Consider the following 9,515-nt stretch of genomic DNA (forward strand, 5'->3'; position numbering starts at 1 on the left):
GGCGGTCGGCGGCGGCGGCCGGTGGAGCGGGGGAGAGGGTGCGACGGAGGGGTGGTGTTCGGCGGCGGTGGAGCGGGGGAGGGTGTGGTGGGTCGTTGGCGGCGGTGGAGCGGGGAAGGGTGCGGTGGGTCGTCGGCACGGTGGAGCGGGGGAGGGTGCGGGGGGTCGGCGGCGGCGGCCGGTGGAGCGAGGGAGGGTGCGGTGGGTCGTCCTCGGCGGTGGAGTGGGGGAGGGTGCGGTGGGTCGTCGGCGGCGGTGGAGCGGGGGAGGGTGCGGGGCCAGGGGGTTGGCGGCGGCGGCTGGTGGAGCGGGGGAGAGGGTGCGGGTGGTGCTCGGCGGCGAGGGGGGGCGGATCTGGCGAGGTGGGATAGCGATCGAGATGGAGGGGGGTCGATATCGAATGTCCATGAAATTTAAAAAATATTCATGAGTTCAAAATTAAAGTGCCCATGAAATACAATCGAGAAATGAAGGCTACAATTTAAATATAATCGATCTTAGCTAGCTATCTGTTCACAATCTTCTTGCCCTTATTTTTCGTAAATGGAGTTCTTCTCTTGAACGGATGTCCTTTAGGTAGGGTGGTCCTGCTTCTTCTTGTGGTGTATGCTGATACTTCATTGTCGTCGTCATGTTCCATCTTCGGGTCGCCGTACTTGTCGAAGTCTTACTCATTGGCGACTCCATCCATTCCGATGATCTTCCTTTTGCCTCTCCTCACGACAACACGACTGGGCTTTGGCGGGTCGGTAATGAAGAAGCATTGGTCCACTTGGGAAGCCAGTACCCATGGCTCATTTTTCGTGGTGACGTTTGCGCCCGCGGTCTTGGATTTGGCTTCGGGTATAACCATGGTGGTGAAATATCGGTCTTCTTTTATGACGCTCTTGGCCCATCTGACACGGAATATCAGGACCTTCTCTCCAGCGTAGCTCAGCTCCCAGATCTCCTCGATCCTTCCGTAGTATCTGTCCTTGTCATTACCGGTGTAGGATTCCATCGTTACGTCGGAGTTCTGATAACCATCGCTCTTCATGTCCTTTCCCTTGGTGTAGAATGTGTAGCCATTGATATCGTACGCCTCATACGTCATCAGGTTGTGCTCGGCGCCCTGTGACAAGGTGAGTATGAGTTGTTCTTCTGTGGAAGAATCCTCATGTAAAGGGTACGACAGAAGCTTCTGCTTGAACCAACGCGTGAAACATGAGTTGTGCTCTTTTATTTTATCTCCATTGGTCCTCTGTTGGCCTCGGTCATTGTACGTCTTCTCAATAAAGGTTTTGTGCTCTACCACCCAAGGATCGACCACGTCTATGTGTTGTAGCGCGACTAGGTTTGCTCTTTCAAAGTCGGCGAGTCGACCCTCGAAGTCGACCTGCATTTCGCGGCGACCCTCACGGTGACCCCATCCAGTGAGCCTGCCGAGGTGCCTGTTGACGGGCAGACCAACGGGGTTCTCGATGCCTAGATAATTCGTGCAGTTCGAGATGCACTCTTCGGTCAGAAAGCCCCTGGCTATGCTTCCCTCTGGGCATGACATGTTGCGAACGTATCCTTTGATGACACCATTCATCCTTTCGAATGGCATCATGTTGTGCAGGAACGTCGGCCCGAGTTGGATGATATCCTCCACGATATGGACCAGCAGATGCACCATAACGTCGAAGAATGCGGGCGGGAAGTACATCTCAAGCTCGCATAGTATCACCACGATCTCTTCCTGTAGCCTTCTGAGTTGCCTCACGCCAACCGACTTCCGAGAGATGACGTCGAAAAAGTTGCATAGGCTAAATCGCGTTTCACGGACGTGCGCGTCCATGATCCCATGGATTGCAACTGGAAGTATCTGCGTCATCAGCATGTGACAGTCGTGAGACTTCATCCCACTGAACTTCTGCTTCGCTGTGTCTAGGTATCTGCTTATCTTCCCCACGTAACCGTAAGGAAGTTTTACTCCTACGAGGCAGGTGAAAAACTGATTGATCTCCTCCTGACTTAGAATGAAGCATGCGGGAGGGTAGTCATTTCAGGTCTTGTTGGCCTTTTTGCCATTGCGATGACTTTCCGTGTCCTGCTTCGCCTCATCATCATCATCATCATCATCATCATCATCATCATTAGCATGAAGCTCCTCCCGGATGCCCATTGATTTCAAGTCTGCCCTTGCTTTCGGCCCATCTTTGGTCCTCTCTGGCATGTTGAGTAGGGTACCAAGCAGACTCTCGCACACGTTCTTCGTGACATGCATGATGTCAAGGCTGTGAGGCACACGGTGGATCTTCCAGTACAGCAAGTCCCAGAAAACAGACCTCGTTTTCCATACCTTTAGCAGCGGCTCTGGCGCCTTTTGCTTCTTTCCCGGCTCTGGCGCCTTTTTCTTCTTTCCCGGCAGTGGGCAATCTTTCCAATTTTTCAACAGCTGGTCTATTTCCTCGCCGCTCCTCGTACGCGGGCGTCTTTGGGGTTAGGTTTCACCATCGAACAAATCCTTGCGTTTCCTCCATGGGTCATCGTCGTGAAGCCACCTTCGATGTCCCAAGAACACGGTTTTTGAAGACCCAAGACTCTATCTAGCTGGCGATATGTTGTGTCATCCATGCACCTGACGCATCCAGAAAATCTGTGGACCACCTGCCCCACGAGATATCCGTAACCGAGATAATCGTGCACCGTTGTGAGCAGTGCGGCTCTCATAGGGAATTATTCTTTCTCTGCGGCTGTCGGGGAAGCTGATCCACGAACACCTATGGGACCAGCGGACCGAGCCCCTTTCGGTTCGGCGTGGGGCGGAGGTCGCACGAAGAGCGGATCGAGGCGAAGCGCATGAGCAGTTTACCCAGCTTCGGAGCTCTCCGGAGAGATAACACTCCTACTGCTGCATGTTTTAGTGTATTGAGTTCTTGCTCGGGAGCGCTGAGTGCTACAGTGCACTCTAGCTGCTAACGAGACCGAGCGTGAGTGTTTTTCTGGCTTCGAACTGAGCCGAACCCTCCTCTACGTTGCACGTGGGCCTCCTTTTATATGCTAAAGGGGACACCGACAGGTGGCAACGTAGACAAGGGTAAAAATGGAAAAAGGTGTTGCGGTTGGTACAACTACCTGTACAGTGTATCCTACCTAACCCTGACGGCAGGGGACGAGGGCATTAAATGCCCGTCTGTGTCGCCCAAACAGTGCAGAAAAGGACTGTCAGGGACGCCACCGTTCGCCATGATGGTAATCTTGTCAGCGTCGCTTGCCACCGCACACCATTGGTTGCACAGCCTCTCGCCACGCGCGCCTGGAAAGACCCCAGGGCGACACGTTGGTGGATGTGCTGGAGCGCAGGTACAGGGTGGTAGCTTGTCGCGGCAAGCGCCTTGCCGCGGTCGTTGTCTTGTCGCGCCCGGAAGCTTGTCGCTCACAGGGCCTTGCCGGGACGCGTGGCGCGTCGCGGCAAGTTCCTTGAGATGCCTTGGTTGGCCTTCCCGGCAAGCTCCTCTTGCCGGGGTCTTGTCTCCTTGGCTTGAATACTTTGTTCTTGAATGGCTCCAAAGGAACCACGGAGGATCTTGGCGGTCGCCCGGCAAGCCTTGCCGCGGGGTGCTGCAACTGCCCGTGCACAAGTTAGGGATACTAGGGTACCCCTACTCTAGTACACCAACAGGAGCCCCCGGGCCTGGGCCACACACGGTGCCGAGCGCTGTTGGACCAGGCCCAAAACAGGGCACGGGCACGCGCGGCCTGGGTTACGCCGTATCTTACTCCGTATCCACCGTGCCCTCCCCAACGGCACGCGTCGAATGCGGCGTCGTAGGAGAGATCATGGGTGGTTTCTTTATTCGGAAGGGCGAAACGTCCGCCACCTCCCTCTTTATAAGCAGGGGAAACAGGGGCAGTTCGCCCATCTCGCCGGTTGTTACTCCAGTCTCAGAAATCTCTGCCGCTCCCCCCTTCTTCCCAAAGTCGAAAGAGAGCAGCGCTTCGCCCCCCATTGCCACTGGCACCACCAACACCGTCGATCTCCCCCGCCACCTCCGCCATGGCTCCGAAAGCCGACAAGGGGAAGGGCGTGAAGTCAGCCGAGGCGCAGCGGCTCGCGGCGCTGCGAAAGGAGCGGGCGATCTTCCCCCCTCAGCTCGACGCGAAGGAGCTGAGGGAGTACTACTACCTCTTCTGGTCGACGGAGACGCGAGCGCATCCGCGCACGAGGGTACTCTCAGCCGCCGCTTCGAGACTGGCTCCGAACGGGTACCCATTCTTCGCGCTGTTCTTCTACTGCGGGCTCTGCCCGCCCTTCTCTGAATTCTTCTGTGATATCATGAACACCTACGGGTTCCGCCTCGTTGACTTCACCCCGCCGTTCTGACCATGGCAGTTTTCGCACATCTCTGCGAAAACTTTGTCGGAGTCCACCCAAACGTAGCTCTTTTCCGCCACTTCTTTATGCCCCGAGTCGAGAGAGGGGAGCCCCTTGCCGGCGGAATCGCTTGGATCTCGAGAGTCGGCAAGAAGGAAGCCTATCTAGAGGGAGAGCTACGCAGCAAGTGGGAGGAGTGGAGAGCAGATTGGTGCTGGATCATCGAGGAGAACCCGCAGCCATTCACCGCCCGGCGCCAAACCCCAATAGTACACGGCAATGATTGGAGCAACGTGGCCCCGGAAGATGACAGGCTGAAGATTGCCGTTACCCGGATCTTACGCCTTAGGCTTGCCGGGCTCACTGTAGGTGCCGTTGGCGCAGATTTCCTTCGCCGCCTCATCGCCCCCCTCCAGGAGAGGAGGAGACCCGCCTAGGAGTTCCAGAACTCGACGGATATCATGAGGCTGCGCCCAGGCCTCAACTTCAACTTCACTGTCTTGGAGCTGGATGCGATGCTTCTGGAGCTGTTCAAGCGCGATCCCCAACATCCCTTCATGTTGCCGAGGAGTGTCGTTCCGTTGTGCAACAATTCCTCGCTCGACCGCATACGTGCAATGATGCCGCTGTGCGATTCGCATGGAATTGTTCCAACTTGGCAAGAGCCTGCAGACGACGTCGTGCAGGAGTTCTTCGACAGCTTGGTAGAAGTGCCGGTCCACCCCGATGAGCAGAAGAGCCTCACCCGCGACACCACCGATGCGGAGATGCAGCGCATCACCACTAGGCTGGAAGAGGCGGTAGCAGCAGCTGCCGCGGGCGAGTTTGGATTCACCATGGAGGAGGCAGAGGCAGCAGAGGCAGCAAGCCTTGCCGAGCGAGAGGAACTTGTCAACGAGGAAGAGCTTGTCGGGCCTGAATCCGAGTCGAGCGAGCCCGCCGAGGGCGCGAGTGACCTGTTGCAGATCGGCTCCTCCTCCTCCCCACCTTCAGCCAGCCTGCCACAAGCAGAGCCCCAAGCTCCAGCAAGAAGGCGTCTCCGCAAGGCCGGGGACGTAGCGGGGTGGCAGACGGGTCAACAGCCGCCGCACCGCGTGACGCGCTCAACCGCGGCAAGCACTGTTGCCGCGGGAGCACCTCACGCCGCTGCGGCAACTGGAGCGGGGTCTTCCCAGTCCACCGCTACTGCTCCTGCCAAGCGGATAAGGGAGCCCACTCCTCCGCCTCGCCACACCGGAGGCGAGCCGGACTTCGATCTCTCCGCGCTCAGCTCCGACGAGGAAGAAGAAGAGTAAGATTCCTCGCTGTACTTGTAGTTCTTCAATCTTTGCTGTTTTGTCTTGTCTCTGATTTGCTTTACTCCGAACTCATTCCTTTTCAGGACTCTGGCCCAGAGAGCGGCGAAGAGAGCCAAGGTCCCGGTGATTGTCATCGAGGACGAACCCACCGCGGCAATAGGGGACGCGCCTGAGATCACCTTGCCGGACCCGGCAACTATTCCCCAAAGCAGCCCCCAGCGCAGCCCCCAGCGTAAGTGTATAGCTTACTTCCCGCTTTCAGGCGCGCATTGGTGCTCTTTCTTTGCTGATATCTGACTGTTGGTTTGTGTAGGAGAAGAGCAGCCTCATCAGGAGTGCCCGGAAGCCGCTCCCGAAATGCCATCTGCTTCAACTACGCCGCCAAGGGAGGATTCCCCGACAAGGGGGCGTTCTCCGGCAAGAGAGAATTCTCCGGCAAGGGACAGTTCTCCGGCAAGGGACAGTTCTCCGGCAAGGGATAGCACCAGCGATCCCCTGGTGGCGGAGACCGCGGCTGCAGATCCAGGTAAACTTCTCGCTTGTAAACTTCCCTTGGGTTCTTCTTCTTCTGATTTTCTGCTTGAATATTTGCTTGACTTTTCTCCCCTCTTCGATCGTCAGCTCCACCTGCCGTGGATCCAATGGAGACCGAGGCCACCGGCTAGGAGGACGCGCGCGGCAACAACGACGACGCCGCTATCACCGAAGAAGAGGTCGGTGCTGATGATCCCGCCGGCGAAGAGGCCGCCAAGGCTGCCGCCGCAGAAGCTGGCCAGGAATCCGGCGATCGCACTGACGGCCCTGAGGCCGCAGGAGCGCCAGGCGCTGCACCGACCGTCGATCCCTCTGCCGCTGTGTCAGGACCCCGACTCGATGTCACATCGATCTAGCCGGTAACACCTCATATCACTTTGCGGCCTCACGCACGGTATCCCCACGGGTGTCGCCTTACCTTTGCCCGGGACCGTTTGCGCCTTTTGGCTCACGTATATGATCGTGTCGCTAGCATCCATATGATAAGGAGCCCGGGCTGACATGACTAGTCGTAAACCCAAAGTGGCACAGACTTACAGGGACAGGCATCCATGACCCAGCTTCGAACGTGTCGGTCATCAGCAAGTGGGTCCGGGCTGTAGCACTGGGCTAGCAGGACTCCGGTAAACCGGGCTGTAGCGGGCTAACAGGACTCCGGTACTCAATGCGTGACATTTCCCCGAAGGGACAGACACAGGAACGAAGAAGGACACATGCCGGCCAGCCTAAGTGTTCCAGAGCAGTAGCAAGCTACCATGGCTCAGCGGTAACACTAGGAGACATTTCCCGGTAAGAGAGGCTACTAAAGATAAACAACTAGATAGTCAGATCCCACACATACCAAGCATTTCAATCATACACACAATATGCTCGATATGTGCAAATACAACGAAGCATCACAACATGACTCTACGACACAAGTACTTTATTTAAGGCTCAGGGAGCCATACATAACATACACAAAGGTACGGGTCTCACGACCCAACATTCAAGTCATACAGTCATACAAACCAGCAGTGGAAGTAACTTGTCTGAGTACAGACAACTAGTAAAATAAAAGAGGCTTGGAAAGCCTAGCTATACTACGTGGTCCTTCACAAGCTCAGGATCACCACCAGGGCCTTTAGCCTACTCGTTGATGTCAACGTCTACGTAGAACCCATCAGAAGGGGTTGCAGCGTCTTCTGTAAAATGTAAATTATAGCAACATGAGTACAAAGGTACTCAGCAAGACTTACATCAGATCCTACATACATGCATATTATCAAGAAGGGTTGGTGGAGTTATTGCAGCAAGCCAGCTTTGACTCTTGGCTAGACTATCCTACGATACTTCAACTTGAAATGGTTTTGCGCACACGAGTCCATTACTCACCAATTCAATACACTACCGAGGATCCGCCTCCGTCTTCCTACGGAAGAGCCATCCTCCGCACTCACACTTATCTTGAGGCTTTTAGTAGTTTCCATTTACTTGTCTATGAACTGTATAGGCAACCAAGTAGTCCTTTACCGCGGACGCGGCTATTCGAATAGATCATGATAACCCGGTAGGGGTGTACTTCTTCATACATGTTTCCACCACTTAGCGTCTGCACATGACATGTGCTCGGCAGACTTCAAGCGAAAGCCGACGTGGGTGTAGACCACGACCTACCTAAACACTTAAGCCTAGTCCAGGTTTATCGCCTATCCAGGTTCCATCCGCAGGGAGTCCGGCCGAGGTTTCCCGTACGGCCCTGAACGATGTGAACAGGGTTCCCGAGATACCTAACGGGTATTCGGTACACCCGGCCACGTACCTACCGCATCACAGCCCACCCCTACGGTCAGTGCTGTCCACGGCCTCCAGTAGGCTACAAACACCAGAAACTACTTGCAACTCCTGGACAGAGAGCTAGGGTGAATAAGAAGTCGAGCGGGGTCATATTTCAGGGCCCAATGCATGGTAGTAGCTGTATCTTAAATCACACATACAGATCTTAGTGCTTAAGGTCGGCTTCAATGAAACAACCCACCATGTACTCCTACATGGCCTCTCATCGATATCTTTACCAAATCGTGTTCACCACACCACTCTCATTACCGACATAATCATTTCACTCTAGCCCATCACCCAGATGAACCAGACCTGACACGACTCTAAGCATAGCAGGCATAGCAAGGTAGGAACAACACATACATATGGCTCAATCAACTCCTACACATGCTAGTGGGTTTCATCTAGTTACTGTGGCAATGACAGGTCATGCAGAGGAAATGGGTTCAACTACCGTAGCACACAGCAGTTTGAAACGCGTTGCCTTAATGCAGTAAAAGAGAGCAGAAGCGAGAACATGGGATTGTATCGATATGATCAAATGGTTGGTTGCTTGCCTGATGGTTCGATGCACTGATACGGTTCTTCGTTAGGGTAATCACGGTACTCCTCGGAGGTAGAACCTGTCGCAAAGGACACCGATACACAACCATCACCAAACAATGTGCAACAATATGATGCATGCATGAAACATGGCAATATGAGTGTGTTGGGCTAATGCAACTAAAACAAAAAGGGTTTGAACCAATTTGAATCAAAGATTCAAATTTCAAACTCAAACATGGCCTCTTAAAGTGCTTTTCCTTGTTCTGTTAGAAACATCAATTTAACTTGTTTGATCATGCATGAAAATAGTACAGATGGATAGATTGGATTTTTCTGATCATTTTTCATATATAATTTGTCTGATTTGGAGTTACAGAATAAAAGTTATGAATTTTTGAAGTTTAAATAATATTCTGGAATTTCCTGATTTAATTTAAATCCAGAAATATATATATTGCGCCAGCATGACGTCAGCATGACGTCAGCGGTCAACTGCGGCTGGCTGGGGTCAAACCTGACGTGTGGGGTCCACATGTCAGTGACAGGGGGGTTTAACAGGGTTAATTTAATCCTAATTAGGAGTTAGTGGCGCTGGGGCCCACTGGTCAGTGTCAGGGGGGTTGACTAACAGTGATTAGCACTAAGCTGACCACCTGGCCGACGGGGCCCATGCGTCAGTGACCCTGGGGGGGTCAAACCCCAGGTCAAACAGGTCAAACCCGCCGGCGGCATGACGCCGGCGAGGCCCGAGACGGCGGCGCGATACGGAAACGCGCTACAGGGCACGGGCGAGGCCGTGCTTGGGCTCGTTGGAGAGCCCTTGCTCCCGTGCGTCGAACGGTGGTGGTGGCCGTGCCTGAGGTGGCCGGTACCGACGACGGCGAGCTCGTGAGCGGCGGCCGGAGTTCGGGTGCGGTCGGGATCGGCGCTGCTGCTCGCAAGCGAGGGAGCTGAGGCGCTGGAGGGGCTCTACGGGTCGC

Source organism: Triticum aestivum, chromosome 7B, assembly GCF_018294505.1.
Source record: "Triticum aestivum cultivar Chinese Spring chromosome 7B, IWGSC CS RefSeq v2.1, whole genome shotgun sequence".
NCBI lineage: Eukaryota > Viridiplantae > Streptophyta > Magnoliopsida > Poales > Poaceae > Triticum > Triticum aestivum.